Below are 13,158 nucleotides of genomic sequence, written 5' to 3' on the forward strand. Positions count from 1 at the left end.
TGTTCTCTCTGTGCCAAAGTCACAACAGAGAAGAGTGATTAACTCTTCTGTGTTGGTCAGAGGCAGATACTACAGCCATCACTGATTTTTCACTGACAGCCCAATTCACTTTTTCCTTGTGGTGCAAGCTGATTTCTGTAGATAAGCAGCTCAAGCTCACTGCTGAAATGAGAACCTGTAGTGCAACTGGGTTACAGCACAACAGCATGGTTCTCACAGATAATGTGCAACTAATTAGGAATAACGCTTTCCCATTTATAGTCACCTGCACTGAAGAACTGCAAGCACCAGGACCTGTTTTGTGTAGATAAAATACAATGTGGTGGAGCTGGGTCAGGAATCAGGATGAGTCCATTACAGGCACTCCTTTACAAGCAATGGTAACAGTGACTCAGGGGTTTGCTTTGGCCAGATTTTGGATCTGCAGCTCGAGATCAGTTCTTTCTCAAGCAGAATCACTCCCTGAGTGTTTGGTTGTGGGTTTTTTTTTCCCTTTATTACAAACTTCTAAGAATTGTAGCTAAAAACTCAAAGTGGGTAAGAGAACATAAGGACACTGCAGCCTAAGTCCTTCTCAGTTCTTGTTTTAGAAGCAGTTGACCCTGCAGTACAGGTATTAACATCCCATTCAATCTATATTCTGTGAAAATGCCTTGCACTTCGATCAGGAGGATGAGGGGAACAGAGATGGATCTGACTGTAATGTGACTGTATCTGAGCAATTGAGATTGGCCCCACGATGGCAGCACAACACAAGGAATAGGAATAAGAATGTTACCTCAAATGCAGAGGGTTGAATGGTTTCCTCTTCAGTAAGAATTTTAAGCTGACTCATCTTGCTGTAAATTTGGAAAGAAAAAAAACCTTTTTGTTTTTTACTGTTAGGCAACCAGGCAAGGTCAGCCCCTTGCAGGAGATGGGTCTCATCTACCTGCTGCCCAATGAAGATCCTTGACTAGAGTTTTAGAGTGGGAAGGGTAAGACACAGGAGGCAGTGCCTTGTGTTAAAAATAGGTATATTTCAGCTATGGAGGCAAAACACAGTTTGTTGTCAGAAGATCACAGAATCACAGATTCATAGATTTTGGAAGAAATCCCTGCAGATCATCTAGTCCAACCCCTCTGCTAAAGCAGGTTCCCTTGAGTAGGTTACGTAGGAAAGTGTCCAGGCAGGTTTTGAATATCTCCAGAGACTTTAAATCCTTATATTAGGAGGAAGTTTTTCACTCAGAGGGTGGTGACTCAAGAATCACAGAATCATAGAATGGCCCATGTTGGAAGGGACCTCAAGGATCATGAATCTTCAACCCCCCTGCCATAGGCAGGGCCACCAACCTCCCCATCTAATGCTAGACATTCTGTACATTCTGTGATTCTGTGCTCATATGGAACTTCCTACATCTCAGTTTTTTTTTGCCATTGCCCCTTGCTCTGTTGCTGAGCACCACTGGAAAGAGCCTGACTCCATCCACTTGACTCCCACCCATTAGGTATTTATAAGCACTGATAAGATCCCCTCAGTCTTTTCCAGGCTGAACACTCCCTGGCCTCTCAGCCTTTCCTCATAAAGGAGATGCTCCAGGACCCTCACCATCTTTGCGGACTGTCAATGGATTCTTTCTAGGAGATCCCTGTCTTTCTTGAATTGAGGAGCCTGGAACTGGACACAGCATTCCAGATGTGGCATCACCAGGGCAGAATACAGAGGGAGAGTAACCTCCCTTGCCCTGCTGCTGGCCAGATTCCTTTTAATGAATCCCAGGATAGCATTGGTTTTCTTGGACGCCAGTGCACACTGCTGGCTCACAGTCAACCTGTTGGTCACCAGGACAACTAGGTCCTTCCCTGCGGAGCTCCTTCCCAGCACGTCACCCCCTACCCTGTATTGATGCAAGCAGTTATTCCTCCCCAGGTGTAGGACTCTATACACTAGCTCTTGCTGAACTTCGTTGGGTTCCTCTGCACCCAACTCTCCAGCCTCTCGTGGGGTCTCGTGGAATTGCAGCACAGACTTTTGGTTTGTCAGCCACTCTTCCCAGCTTTGCACCATCAGGAAACCTGCTCAGGGTGCATTCTATCCCGCCATCTTGGTCACCGATGAAGATGTTGAACAAAACTGGGCCTACTACCAACCCCTGGGGAGTACCACCAGCTACAGGCTTCCAACTAGACACTGTGCTGCTGATCACAGCTCTCTGAGCTCTGCCAGTCAGCCAGTTCTCAGCCATCCTCACTGTCCACTCATCTGTCCCACACTTCCTAAGCTTACCTGCAAGGATGCACTGGGAGACAGTGTCCAAAGCCTTGCTGAAATGAAGGTACACAACATCCACTGCTTTCCTCTCATCTACCCAGCTGCTCATGACAGTCACTTGGTGAAGGCACTGCAGATGAATAAGGGTAAAATTACACAGCTGTAAAATGACTGTATTTAACATGCAAACTTTCCAGCTTAACAAAAAACATGAGTAATCCCATTCTGTCAAACTTTGTGGCAGTGATGGTGGAGGCTGTATGTTCTGATAATTCCCTGGTTACATCTCATTACACCTTGTCTAATTTCCTCACCTGAGGCTGCATCTTCTCATGTTCACCTGACACAACCAGAGGAGATCATGCAACTGATATAACAAGGTGCCCAACGCTTGCAGTGCTGAGCAACATCATTAATGATCATGAAATGCTTTCCTTCTCACAAGAAAAGCAGGAAAAAAAAAACCACACTATTTTTCCTTTCTTCATCAGCTTTTATCAAATACAGTGATTGACCCATCCTGCTGGGTGCAGTGTTAAATATCAGTGGTTTCAATAGGTGTCAGTGGGAGAACAGTCTCTGCTTTGATGCTGCATAGTCTGTATGTCCATCCCTCTTATCTCAGCTAAGCAGCTGGGCTACAAATCAGGAGTGAAGCCAGGTGAGGGGACCTGTGACAGAGCTGTGAGGGAGGACAGGGAGTTAGCAGTGCTCAGTCCCTGGCAACAGGGAGCTATGGCAGACATCAGGCCCCTGATACGGCGTCACTGGGTGGGAAGGGGCAGCGCCAGCACCAATGGAGAATATCCTTCCCCACAGCGCAGGCAGCACCCTGGCTTGGCATGGAGCACCTGGGAGGTAAGTGTGTGGCTTGGGATGGCAGCAAGCGATTTGGATGGGGAGTTGAGGGCTTCTCACTGCTCTTGCTATCTGACACAGAGCTATACGCTCATAACCGTGGCTCGCTCTGCCTTACGCAGTGTGGGCTTTGTTTTTCCTTGGTTTGGGAAGGGCACATAAGGGGGGCTGGACTGCTGAGATCTGTCTGCACTCCAGGAATAGGTGTGAGCAGTGGCGGTTGGTTCTCACACCGTCCTTGTGGATTCCTTTGGGGCACGTTTGCACTGTGACTTTGAATAGTTCTTCCCTAACGCTGTTAGGCCAGTGCCTTGAGCCCAGCTTATAATTATTTTTCTTCAAGAGGACTGCTGAAAAATGAGGTGATATTAACTTGGGACTCAACCAGGACCTTTCCTGCCAGATTAAATGGATGCTAGAAGCTGCTCTGAATCAAAGGTTGCTTTGACTTTCTGTGGTTGTGTGAGGCCTTCTGCGTTTCTCTTCGGGGAACATGCTCAGGAGGCTCTATAGCTCATATGAGTATTTGCTGTAGCCAGTCCCTGGCTCCTTTCTCTCCTCACATTTCCTGTTTTGCAGCTGCTGGCTGTGCTGGCAGCCAGCCTGCTGCTGCTCTGCATCCCGCTGTGCTACCAGGCCTTTCATTTCCACGTGGCACAGGCCTACGCACGCCTTGGGTACCCGCACGCCCAGCACATTGTGGGGCAGAGGTATCTGCAAGGTAACCTTTGCTGTTGGAGGACATCTGTGCATGAGAATCTCAAATGTGGCTCTGCATGCTGGGTTTGGCCACTGTGTTTTACGTCATCACCGTGACTTCACCGCCTTGCCTTTATCTCAGGTGCTGGAGTGGAAAAAAATGAGGAGCTGGCCATGCACTGGTTCAGGTGAGCTGCAAAAAATATAACTCCTGAGATGGCACATTGCTTTCTGCTGGAAAGGACTGCAGAGGCACAGGGACAAAACTGGCAATGCTTCCTGGGGGCACTGGGCCATCCCCTGGGAGGTGCAGGCAGCATGGAGATGGCCAGCTCTCCCCATGTTTGGCTTGGGGTCACACCTTCCCCCACCTCTCGTGCTGCTTTTTAACCAGTGGGAGAAAAATATCTCAACAGTGAGACAACATGCTGCGTGGGGCAGTACAGCCTTGTTCGGGAAATGTTCAAACATTGCTTTTCTTCTATATTTTCTGCACCTTGCCTCCTCTCCTCTCTCAGGCAGGCAGCAGGACAGGGCCATCCGCACTCCTCCTTCAACCTGGCACTGGGAGCTCTCAGCAACATGACAGTGGCACTGGAGGACAGGTAACCGAGCTGCTCCTGCCCCTTCCCGCTGCAGATAAGGATCTGGTTCCTCCTGGGGGGAAGTCCTGTGCTGTAGGCATCCCACGGATGTGGCTGCATAGGTATTTTTGAGGTCCCACTGTTGTGTTGTCAGCTCTGCTTGTAGAAAGCAGACTGCAAGCCCTTGTGTTGGCCACCGGTGCCCTGTTAACCTCAAAGAGGCTTGGACACTCTCTCCAGCATTCCTGTGCCCTGCAGTGTGCCCAACTGGAGGGACAACCAGAGCCTGCTGTCTGCACAGTTACTAAGATGGCAAATCCAGGGGGCTACTAGTTGAAGCAAAAGTGACCAATGAGTTTCCATCACAGTGCTACTCAGTTTTCTTTTTAAAATTGTTTTGCTTGGAGTTTTTTTTACTCCAAGCTCCAAACTACAAAAGCAAAACCCTGTGAGCTGAAGCCGTCATGTTTTATTTTGATCCCCTGTTGCATATTGATCAGATAGACTCATGTATTTGGTTGTACAATAAATATGTATTTCAAGAGTTCCAGATCATCTGGCTTTGGTTCGGTCAGGTCAGGAAAATCACCAGTAATCAGACATACGTGCTCAGATCACGGTGAAAAGCAAAATGAAAACTAGGTAATTTTCTGAATATTGGACCTCTGAACTCCACAGAATCTTTCAGATCCAGTAATGGTGGTCCTCTAATAGAAGCCTGGGTAAGTGAAAGTCATAGGGACAACCCAAAATTCCTAGTTTTTCTTGATGAAGATTTCATGTCCTTCAGGGAAGTGGAGAAACTCCTTGGTGTGGCTGCAGCCCATGGGCTCCGAGAAGCTCAGGAACTTTTGGAGAACATCCTCAAGAGCAGAAAGCTGCCCTGAACACCTGCACCAGCTTTGCCTTCTTCTGCACCTTTACTGAAAGCTAATTACAAGCTGGAGATCACATCTCACAGCAACTCATCTGCTGATATTAAGTTAGATCCAGATACTGACCTGGGCTTGATGCTGTGGTTGTGCTGTGTCTATTTCATGCTCTGCTTATTTGCTGCAAGAGGTGATCGTGACTGAAGCTTTGTTGTCATTAGTCAGCATGATGTGTGTGAGTGATGTCATCTGTAATATAAATAACAGTGGTTCAAAGAAAGTATTATGGTTAAGATAAATAAAACCTTCACATATCAGCTGCCAGTCCTTAAAATCTTCACCATTACAATGCCAGTTTTTTTTAATTAATCTTAATGGAAACTGCCTTCATCCTTGAGGTGGCCTCAGTTTAAAACCACCGTGGGAAGACCTGCGTTTGACAGAAATTACATTCACTCTGCAGAGCCATACAACATTTTGCTGGCAATAGTGCTGCTACTGGGGATGCCCAGGTAGGTATGCAATCTCTGCCTTGCTGGTTCCCATGACCTCATACAACCAGCTGGTGACTTGTCAAGCAACAATGCTTTCCATTGTTTTGGTAAGAGCTGGGAAATAAAGGCAAGCTTGAGCATCAACAGAAGCTGCTGATTGACTAAAGTGGGAGCAAGCTATCGCAACTCAGTGCTTCACCACATCCACAGGCTTCCCATGAAGCACAGAAACGGCATTCACACTGTGATCCTTACACCACCTCCCCACAGGCACAAGTTTCTCCCACTCAAATTGCTTTCCAGGTTGACTTTCCCCCACTTTTCTTTCAGCAAAACCACCCAAAGCACAGGTTTGTTTTGCTGCCGATACCCAACTAACCACAGGGTCTTGATCTCATCCTTGTTTGCTGAAACCAGTTCTTTCCTTGTGCCAACAGCTCAGCTGTAGTTTTTGGCTGTAGGAAATCAGCCACGAGCATCAGCAGCTGCTTTGGGAGTGTTCTGCCAGCCCTGGTACAGCTGAGCTGGTAGGGAAGGGGCAGTGGGAGGAGGTAATGCTTTATGGCCTCAGTGTGCTCTGCACAGTTCAGGTGGAAAAGCCCAGAAAACAAACAAAAGTTTTGAAAACACTAATAAAGAAAGGAAGAAGCAGAAAAGGGGAGGGAGTGGAGGAAGGAAGCAGAGGGGAACAGGAGAGGAAGAAAGGGAGATTAAGAGAGAAGTGAAAGAATCATAGAATCATTTAAGTTGGAAGAACTCATAAGATCATTAAGTCCAACTATCACTTAATACCAAGTCCTCATGTCCCTTAATGCCATGTCCATGCATCTCTTAAATACCTCCAGGGATGGAAACTCCACCACTTCATTGGGCAGCCTGTTCCAATGCCTGATCACCCACTCCATGAAGAAGTTCTACCTGACATAGGAAAACAAGAAAAAGGGAAGGGAAAAAAAAAAAGAAAGAAAGAAAGAAAGAAAGAAAAGAAAAAGAAACTAAATGAGGAAATAAAGAGAAAGAAAAAAAGGAAAAAAGGAAAAAAAAGGAAGAAAAAGAAGAAAGGCCAGATGCCCTGCCTTTGGAGCCACTCCCGCAGGCCCCCGGCTGTGCCCCACGCCTCAGCTGCAGCAGCCCTCCCCTCCTTGGCACTGTCTGTACAAAGGCAATTAGGAGGATTTTCTTTCCCCAAACACAACTCTAATTATAATCTAACTCAGCTTATTTGAAGTACATTTTGGTAGCGTTTCCATTATGCAAATATCAATTTATTATCCTCACATTATGTTTTGACTACGGTTGTGTTGCTAATTAGAGGCAATTTGGCTGCTTTAAAAAAAAAAATCTTTTCCTCTCCCTGCACTTTTACATGGGAACCACACAGAACAGACGTTCAGCACGGTGTCAGTGATGAAGACCTGTGGTTAGCAGCTCTTGTTTCAATCGCTCTAATTGACTTTCAGTGTGCTAGAAGCCACTTAGAAAGTGCAGGTTTGGCTGATTTCCTTGGGTTTGGGGCTGGAGGCGTGAAAGAGAGAAGGGCAGCTTACTCCTGTGGCAAGCATCACATTCTGCATGATGATTTGGCTGGGTTAGCTACCTGTACACCAAAACAAGGATGGCATGGAGCTGGGGAAGGGGCTAGCAACCTTTTTGGACGGAGTGAGGCTCAGAGATCTGGGATTGAGTTGATCTTGGGGCTAGGGGATATCCCTAACACCTCTTAGAATTATTTCTCCCAGTGCCTTTTACAAAGCATGAGTTCAGTTGCCAAACCACCCACTTTATGAACCTATTTTTTCCTTTATCTGATTGCTCGCATGAATGGATGATACCCCGGTATGGAACAGAGCACGGGGATTTCTGCACCCCAGAGTACTTCGGTACTTTTACTACTGAGTTACCAACGTGACCAAACCCACAGATGCCCGAAGAAGCTTCTGCAGCTTCAGCACCGAAGCATGTGCTTCTGCAGCAGGCGAACATTAGGGGTCCCCAGTGACCTTTCGAAAGCTTTGTAGGGAAAATAAAAATACCCTCGAGCTTTCCTGCTCCTCCTTACAACACAAACCCCACACCCACCCACCTGCCAGTGAGCTCCGTTGATACAAGGGGTGAAACAGCTCTGATGCAAAGCTGGGCAGAAACCACCTTGCTGAGTGCCCAGAGCAGGGCTGTTGGGGCATGAGACATGCAAATCCATGGGGTGCTGTCACCGGGGCTTTCCTTCTTGTGTGATTTTTCTCTGGGACCTCCACCAGGTGCCTTCCTGAGGCTAAACCCAATGGTTTGGTGCAGGTGTCCAGCAGCACACTTTAAAGGACTGCCCTCTCTGTGTTCTGCACCTGGCAGCTCTATATTCCTCTCCCAGATCATCACACACGATAACTCACATCACCTCCCCCAGCAGATTAAAAAGGGAAAATCACAATGATGTGGTACCTTTAGTATTTAGGAAATGATGAATGCAGGACAGATGTGAAATGAACACTGCACTTATGCTTTGTTGATGTTCTGCCTAGAACACTTACTGGCAGCCTCTCTAAGATGGGATTTAGGACTTTTAGTGTAGGGGATGCCCATAGCTCACAAGGGACTGTGGCACAGGGGATGCCCTGGCAACAAAATCCAAATTGTTTCACATCATTTCAGATTTCCTGATGCAATCAAGATATTTCTGAGGGAAGGTGTCCCTTGTCCCCCTCCCCCATTACAACAGTTTCACAGCTAATCCTTAGGATTGTTGATGCCTTCCCTATACGCTGATGTGCAGTGCAGAGCCCACCAGCTCTGAGCCAAAGCCCCTTTACATTGCCATCCACCTAACACTGCAAGTCCACCACTGCACCATGTCCCTAAATGCCACATCCACCTGTCCCCTAAATGCCCCTAGAGGCAGCGACTCCATCACTTCCCTGGGCAGAAACCTTTCCCAGTCGACGAGCATTCAAAGGCCAGCTTTCTTTACCCTTTTTATTATCACAGTTACAAAGACACAGACATCTGCATAATTACAGATGCCACGTAATGATTCTGCAATTAAATACTATCTCAATTCAGGCACCACTGGCTGTGCTAGTAGCGTGGTGGTCTTATGATGCCAACAGCTGTTTAGGAGTGGATCTGGACCCAAGGCACTGATCTTGCTGAAGGAGTCAGGGTGATTCACACACTCGAGGGAAGGCTCCTGCAGGCCACAGAGTGAGACAAAATCAATCTGCTGGGAGCAGGACCAAGTCCAAAGCCAGATGAAGAGGAGTGGGGAGAATTGCAGCCCCACTGGTGACTTCCCAAGGGCGATGGCAGAGTCTCTGCCATTGAGGTTTCCTTACAAATAGATCTCTGGCTGCAGAAGCTACAAATCTCTGAGTGCTGTAGTGGCTGTAATTAGTATGAAGGTGGTGCCCTAAGTTTTTGACTGTTTTTTTTTCAGTGTGAATTTTCCACACTTCAGTTAATCAGAGCTTAATACATGAAGCAGTGTCATGTCCCTTTAGTGGCTTCTAATTACTTTGAAAATTTGCCCAATTATCCAAAACCATAATCAGGAAAATATTCAATGCACATACAACTCATTACCCAAATGCATTTGATCCTGCTCCTTTCCCTCCACCAAAATTTAGCTGGAGCTCATGGTTTTCATGAGCCAGCAAAGAAGAGGCAACGTGTGTGTTACGGGGGAATTATTTGCAATATGGAAACTGCCTTACAGGTATCTCCAAATGGGGCGCTGGTGCAAAGGCTAAGGAGCAGATTTTGGGAGAACTGCAGCAGTGTTTTACAGGATCTCTTTTAAAGTCCTTACAGAAAGGCATGATTCTTCTTGTAATTTCTCTGTTTTACAGTCGACATAGAAAAAGGCAGAAGGAGCTGTGAAAATATGAGCCCCTATAAGGCACACACGAAAAAACATGGTGGTCAATCAAGGCCATGCTGCATCCCATAGCCAGAATCATAGAATCACAGAATCATGGAATGGCCTGCATTGAAAAGGACCATAACGATCATCACGTTTCAACCCCCCTGCCATGTGCAGGGTCGCCAACCACCAGACCAGGCTGCCCAGAGCCACATCCAGCCTGGCCTTGAATGCCTCCAGGGATGGGGCATCCACAACCTCCTTGGGCAACCTGTTCCAGTGTGTCACCACCCTCTGTGTGAAAAACTTACTCCTAATATCCAACCTAAACCTCCCCTGTCCCAGTTTAAAACCATTCCCCCTTGTCCTATCACCATCCATCCTCATAAACAGCCGTTCCCCTTCCTGTTTATATGCTCCCTTCAAATACTGGAAGGCCACAATGTGATCTCCCCAGATCCTCCAATAAAGTAATCCCATGAGAAACAGTCGTTATTGGTAGCTGGAGAGGCCATCCCCTCCTCAGCCTTGGAGCCCAGGGCTGAGGAGTTATTGAGCAAAGCCAACCATGTACAGCATACACAGCTTGTTGCAGGGAACACCGCAGCTCAGCTGCTCTTGGCTGCTTGCCAACAGCAATAGAGAGCTATTTAATTTATTTTAAGGCAGAGACAAACATGAGATCCAGAACAGCACTCACACATCGCTGCTGACCCACTATCCAATCCAAATGGGACTTAACAGTCCCGTTTTCACCACCAACCATAGAGATGGCTTTACAAAACATTGCTTTTAAGTTCTGTTAATTAGAAAAGAACAACCCAGATTTACATCTTGGCACCGTACAGACATGAACAACCGTATTTCTCGTACTTCTCAGGTTTCTTTTGATACTTTTGAAAGAGCACAGTGAGATGGAGAAGGTGGTGGGTTGAGACCTTCAGAAATCCCAGATATCGGGGGAAGGAAGCAGGACCTTCAGTGGGGGAAAAATGATTAATCTGCTGATTTCTTTCATGGCTTTATTATGTGTGCCTTTTGATACTGAGTGAACATTACAATACTAACACATTATCCATATCTCCTCCATAGAGAGGTAGAATCATAGAATCATTAAGGTTGGAAAGAATGTCCAAGATACCTAGTCCGACTGTTAACCCACCACCACTGTGTCCACTAAACCATATCCCTCAGTGCCACATCTCCACCTCCAGGAGAACAGGGACTCCACCACCTCTGTGGGCAGCCTTTTCCAATATCTCAACACTCTGTCTCTTTTACCTCACCACTTCTTTCCACCTTTTTTAAGAGGAGGCTCGGGGAAGACCTTACTGCTGTCTGTAACTACCTGAAGGGAGGTTGTAGTGAGCTGGGGATCAGACTCTTCTCTTCTGTAACTAGTGATAGGACTAGTGGGAATGGCTTCAAGCTGCGCCAGGGAAGATTCAGGCTGGACGTTAGGAAATACTACTTCTCTGAAAGGGTGGTCAGGCACTGGAATGGGCTGCCCAGAGAGGTGGTGGAGTCACCAACCCTGGAGGTGTTCAAGGAACGTTCGGACGTTGTGTTGAGGGACATGGTTTAATGAGAACCATTGGTGATGGGTGGATGGTTGGACTGGGTGATCCTACGGGTCTTTTCCAACCGTGGTGATTCTACAATTCTATGATTCTTTCAGAGAAGAAATTGTTCCTAAAATGTAACCTGAACCTCCTCTGGTGCAATTTAAGGGCATTACCTCTTGTCCTTAGTAATATCCCACTAAATTCTTTGGGGAAGAGAGGCATACAATTGCAACTTCCTCACCTGTATTAAAAATATAATCCTTGCTTACTGCCCAAAATGATCAGTCAGTACCTCTAATTGAAGTGAGGAGCATGCACTGAAAATCTGCAAGGAAACATACCTTTTTTCTGTGCCACGTTGAGGTAACTTGAGAGGCTGATTGCCACGAGATCTCCTGAAGCTTCCAAATGAGTCCAGAATTAAGTTGATACTTAGTGAAAGGTTAGTGCCTAGGTGCTATTGAAAACCAAACTCAGTGTTCAGAAGACATATCAAAAGCAGGACAGCAGCATCCCCCTGGGGTATCTCCTGCTCCTTGTAAAACAGCTGTTTAATTGAGTGGCAGCAAGAAGTCAGCTCAACAGCATTAGAACATACTGCTGGAGCTTTACGCTGACCAGATCCTTTTTGCTGTCAATTTGTCTCCAGAATGAATAGCTGGACATCAAGGTATTTGCCGTGGCTGTCTCTTGCCTGCCTTTCTTCCATTTATATCTCACCTTGGTTGTCTGCCTTAAAAAAAGCTGTATCATAGAATCACAGAATGGTTTGGGTTGGAAGGGACCTTTAAGATTATCTAGTTCTAACCCCATTATTGGCTGATTTCCCCCTCTCCCATACAACTCAGTGCCGGTTTATGCTCATTTGTTTCCCAAAATGCATGCTGGTGTCTGGGTTATCGCCAATGGAATCTTTGTGAAATACTTCCAAGTGCAGTGTCAGAGGTTTGCCCAAGCTCTGATAGAAATATGGTTAAGATAAGAAGGTTTTGATCACAAGAACAGAATCCAACAGATTCTGTCCTGAAGCCTCAGTCTAGAACAGTACTTAAGTCCGTGCCTAAATTATTTAAATTATTTTATAAAGCAGGGTTAACAACTGACTTAGGATGCTTTGTCTGTTCAGCACTTTCAGCTGTTCTCAGGTTGTGTCCCCACAGTGTTTTTCTGGAACAGCAGCAACAGTTACACAGCTCACTTTTTCAGAGGGAAAAAAGACAAAATAAGCAACAATGACATAGACACACACATTTCCCTTCTTCTATGGTGTGGGGAGTAACCAGAAGGAAGCTTCTTGAAACCATTTCCAAGATGTACATCCCTCCCTCTTCTTCACTCAGCTCCATCACTCAAGTCACCTGGACACGTCACAGGAACACATTGCAGAGCAACAGGTAAAGGATGGAAGCAGTGGACCTGTAGCTCCAGGAGGGTTTTATATGTGTTTTGCTTGCTGGAGGAGAGCAGGTGGGTTAGAGGGAGCAGATCCCTCTGTATCATGAGTGAATCCCTTTTGTTTCTGTGAAAACATTCTCTTTTTGTCACCCCTTAGGTGAGGATGATCACATCCTACCCTCTCCAGAGGATGAAGAAATGAATTCAGGCTGAGAGAACAGACGGATGGATGGATGGTCACAGTAGCCAGCTCCAGAAGCAGGAGCTGTGATGAGAGGGTGGGTGCTTCATACCACTTTCTGCCCACAGCATCAGGCACATTTGCATGCTCCAAGTTGAAGGAGGCTCTTCGAGCTCAGCAACCCTCTTGTTGCCTTAGCCTCTAATCTTGAGCAATTATCATACACAAGTGCTTCTCAGGGCTTAGCGTGAGGGCGGCTGAAGCCACAGCACTAAGCAGGGTTCCTGCTGAAGAAAGGGGGTGGTGGAGAAAGGGGAGGACTTCAGGCTCCATCCAGTTGCCCTGTAACTCCTAAAAGGAGTCCAGCGGAAAGCCACAAAGATGATTAAAGACCTGAAGT

At 46.7% G+C, this 13,158-nt stretch overlaps 1 long non-coding RNA gene across 2 annotated transcripts; it reads left to right on the plus strand.

Annotated features, from left to right (window-relative positions):
* Nucleotides 1-1,221: 1,221 nt before the first annotated feature.
* Nucleotides 1,222-5,584, plus strand: LOC426710. Of its 2 annotated transcripts, XR_006939219.1 has the most exons (4): nt 1,222-3,833; nt 3,954-3,999; nt 4,330-4,416; nt 5,186-5,584. It is a non-coding gene; the product is annotated as an uncharacterized LOC426710 (long non-coding RNA). The 2 variants fall into 2 exon arrangements; XR_005859693.1 differs by having other exon boundaries at nt 1,222-3,999.
* The last annotated feature ends 7,574 nt before the right edge of the window (nt 5,585-13,158 follow it).

This window comes from Gallus gallus, chromosome 4 (assembly GCF_016699485.2).
Source record: "Gallus gallus isolate bGalGal1 chromosome 4, bGalGal1.mat.broiler.GRCg7b, whole genome shotgun sequence".
Taxonomy (NCBI): Eukaryota; Metazoa; Chordata; class Aves; order Galliformes; family Phasianidae; genus Gallus; species Gallus gallus.